The sequence below is a fragment of the Macrotis lagotis genome, chromosome X, assembly GCF_037893015.1.
Source record: "Macrotis lagotis isolate mMagLag1 chromosome X, bilby.v1.9.chrom.fasta, whole genome shotgun sequence".
NCBI lineage: Eukaryota > Metazoa > Chordata > Mammalia > Peramelemorphia > Peramelidae > Macrotis > Macrotis lagotis.
In genome coordinates, this window is record NC_133666.1 from 11,596,886 (window position 1) to 11,601,399 (window position 4,514).

Consider the following 4,514-nt stretch of genomic DNA (forward strand, 5'->3'; position numbering starts at 1 on the left):
AGGACTCAATACTTCAAAACCAAAAGAATGAAAAATTAGAAGAAAATGTGAAACATCTCATTGAAAAAACAACTGATATGGAAAACAGATTTAGGAAAGATAATTTAAAAATTATTGGAATACCTGAAAGTCATGATCAGGAAAAGAGCCTTGACATCATTTTCAAAGAATTACTACAGGAAAATTGCCCTGATATCCTAGAAGCAGAGGGAAAAATAGAAATGGAAAGAATCCACCAATATCCCCAAGAAAGAGATGCAAAAAAAGACAAACCCCAGGAATATTATAGCCAAGTTCTAGAACTCCCAAGTCAAACAGAAAATATTACAAACAGCCAGAAGGACACGTTTCAAATACTGTGCTGCTGCGATCAGGATCACACAGGACTTAGCTGCAACTAGGTTAAAAGCTTGTAGGTCTTGGAATATAATATTCCAGAAGGCAAAAGAGCTTAGAATGCAACCTAGAATCAACTACCCATCAAAACCAAACGTCCTCTTCCAGGGAAAAAGATGGACTTTCAATGAACCAGGGGAATTTCAAATGTTCTGGTTGGAATGGCCAGAGCTGAACAGAAGGTTCGATCTTCAAATACAGGACTCAGGTGAAGCATAGAGAGTGGAGGAGAAGAGGAAAATATGAGAGACTTAATGATAATGAACTGCATGTATTCCTGTATAGAAAAATGACACTGATAATACTCATATGAACTTTCTCATTTAATAGAGCAGGTAGAAGTAGCTTTTATAGATGAAGTACAGGAGAAAGTTGAATTTGAAGATATAATGTGTAAAAATTGAGTCAATAGATAAAAGGGAAATGTAATGGGAGAAAGAAAAAGTAGAGGAAGAATAGGCTGATATTACATATAATAAGATTTTTCTTTATTACAATGAGCTATTGCAATGATATGGAAGTGGGGAAGGTGAGGGGAAATGAGGGAATCTTTTCCCCCATCAGAGGTGGCTAGGAGAGGAAACAGTATATACTCAATGGGGTATAGGCATCTGGAGTAAGAAGGAGGGGGGGGAGAGGAGGAAAGGGGTGGGAATGTGAGTGATGGAGGAGAGGATGGACCATGGTGGGAGAGTGGTCAGATGTAACATTTTCTTTTTTACTTCTTGCAAGGGGCTGGGATTGGATGGCCTGTCCAGGATCATAGGGTCAGGTGAATGCTGGGCTTAAGGGGTGGTATGGGGGCTCAGGGCCTCTTGGCCCCAGGGCCAGGGATCTGTCAGCTGTGCCACTCAGCTACCATACAGAAGAGTCAAAGTGAAAGGAGAGAGAAAATATAGTACATGGTAGTGGAGAAATACAAAAGAAGGGAGTTGCTATCAGCAATGGCAACAGTGGAAAAATATGCAAGTAACTTTTGTGATGAACTAATAAAGAATGTGATCCACCCACGACAGAGCTGGTGGTGTTGGAACACAGACTGAAGCACATTTTTTATTATTATTATTATTATTTTCTGGGGGGTATTGCCGGGCAAATGGGACTGGGTGGCCTTCCTGGGGCTGCACAGCTGGGTGATTGTTGGGTGTCTGAGGCCGGATTTGGACCTGGGTGCTCCTTGCTCAAAGGCCAGTGATCTGTCTGCCACCCAGCCACCCCTACTATTATTATTATTATTATTATCATTACTATTTTATTTTGGGTCTTTTTTTTTTTTGGTTTTTGTAGGACAGTGGGGTTGGGGTGTCTTGCATGGGGTCACGCAGCTGCGTAATTGTTGGGTGTCTGGGGCCAGATTTGGGCTCAGGTGCTCCTGGCTCCAGGGCCAGTGCTCCATCCACTGTTTCACCTGACCATACCTGCAATTACTATTACTTTTTTTAATTTTAATTTTTATATTTTCTCTCCCCTTTAATTTATTGCTTATGAGGGTCTATATTTTCTTGGGGGGGAGGGGTAATTATGTTTACTGTTAAACAAGAATATTTTAGTAATGTATAAAAACATTATTTGTACAAAATAAGAATGAATAAATAAATTTTAGAAAAGGATTTTTTATAGTGGAGGGGATGGGGGGGGAAGGGTAAGGAGCAGGCAACACTTGAACCTTATTCTCATTGGAAATGACTCAAAGAGGAAATACCCTGTACACTCAGTTACATAGAGAAATCTATCTTACCTACCAAGAAGTACTAAGGGAGGGGATTAAAAAATGAATAGTTGATGGACAGAAGGGAGGGCAGTGGTCAGAAGCAAAAGCTTATGAGGAGGGACAGGATAAAAAGAGAAAGAAACAGAAGATATTGGCATGGAGGAAAGTACACAACAATCATAATGGTGAATGTGATTGGGATAAAGGCACTCACAAATCAGAAATGGATAGGAGAATGGATTAAAAATCAGAATCCTAAAATATGCTGTTCACATGAAACACACAAATCAGAGAGACATACACTGAGTAAAGATGAGGGGCTGAAGTAAAATCTTCATGTCAGGTTTAAAAAAGCAAGGGTAGCAATTATAATTTCAGACAAAGCAAAAATAAACCTAATTGAAAGAGATAAACACTGAAACTACATTTGTACACCTTAACAGCAACATGGGAGTGATGATTAACTTTGATGGAGTTGCTCATTCCATCAGTGCAACAATCAGGCACAATTTGGGGGTATCTGCGATGGAGAATACCATCTGTATCCAGAGAAAGAATTGTGAAGTTTGAACAAAGACCTTTAAATAGGGAGGCAAAACTTTATCTTATGTAATTTTGCTATCTCTTATACTTTATGTTTCTTCCTTAAGGATATGATTTCTCTCTCATCACATTCAACTTAGATAAATGTACACCATGGAAACAATATAAAGACTAACAGACTGCTTTCTGTGGGGAGTGGGAGGGAGGGAAGCAAGATTAGGAGGGAAATTGTAAAATTCAAAATAAATAAAATCTTTCTTTTATTAAAAAAATATTCATAGCAGCCCTATTTGTGGTGGCAAAAAATTGGAAAGACCAAAGACTGTTACCTTTAATTTATTTTTTAATTTTTAAATTTATTTTGAATTTTTTACAATTTTCCCCCTTATCTTGCTTCCCTCCCCCAACCCCCACAGAAGGCAGTCTACTAGTCTTTACATTGTTTCCATGTTATACATTGCTCTAAGGTGAATGTGATGAGAGAGAAATCATATCCCTAAGGAAGAAAAATAAAGTATTTTGCCTTTTTGTTGCACCAATGAAATGGGAAAGTCCATCAAGGTTAGTCATCACCCCCATGTTGCTGCCAGGGTGCACAATGTTCCTCTGGTTCTGCTAATCTCACTCACCATCAGTCCATGCAAATCCCTCCAGGCTTCCCTGAATTCCCATCCTTCCTGATTTCTAATAGAACAATAGTGTTCCATGATATACATATACCACAGTTTGCTAAGCCATTCCTCAATTGAAGGACATTTACTTGATTTCCAATTCTTTGCCACCACAAGCAGAGCTGCTATGAATATTTTTGTACAAGTGATGTTTTTAATAATTACTAAACTATTCTTGTTTATGAGTAAACATAATACCCATTCCCCCCAAAAAATATAGACCTTCATGAGAAATAAAGTAAAGGAAAGGGGAAAAATAATGTGTTTCAGTCTGTTTCAGCCTTTCAGAAGGCTCTGCTTTCCTGGTCTGTGGATGACCATAAGTCTCGGATGGATAACATTCTTTATAAGTCCGTCATAAAAGTTACTTCCATATTTTTCCACTGTTGCTATTGCTGATTGTAATTCCCTCCATCCTTTCCTCCACTCTATCATGTATTATATTTTATCTCTCCTTTCACTCTATCCCTCTTCTAAAATGTGCTGTAGGGTGACGGACTGATCACTGGCCCTGGGGCCAAGAGGCACTAAGTCCACATATCACCCCTGATACCCAGCAACCACCTGACCCCATGGTCCCAGACAGGCCACCCAATCCCAGTCCCTTGCAAGAAGTAAAAAATAAAATGTGTTATATCTGACTATTCTCTCCTATGATATACCCTCTCATCTATTACCCATATCCCCCTGCTTCCCCCTTTCCTCCTCTCCTCTTTACTCTAGATGTCTATACCCACTTGAGTGTGTATGCTGTTTCTTCTCTGAGTTTTTTTTATTAAAGATTTTATTTATTTTGGGTTTTACAATTTTTCCCCCAATCTTACTTCCCTCACCCCACCCCACCCCCCACAGAAAGCAATTTGTCAGGCTTTACATTATTTCTATGTTGTACATTGATCCAAATTGAGTGTGATGAGAGAGAAATCATATCCTTAAGGTTGAAACATAAAGTATAAGAGATAACAAAATCAGACAATAAGATATCAGTTTTTTTTTCTAAATTAAAGGGAATAGCCCTGTTTGTGGTGGCAAAGAACTGGAAATCAAGTCAATGTCCTTCAATTGGGGGATGGCTTAACAAACTGTGGTATATGTATGTCATGGAACACTATTGTTCTATTAGAGACCAGGAGGGACGGGATTTCAGGGAAGCCTGGAGGGATTTGCATGAACTGATGCTGAGTGAGATGAGC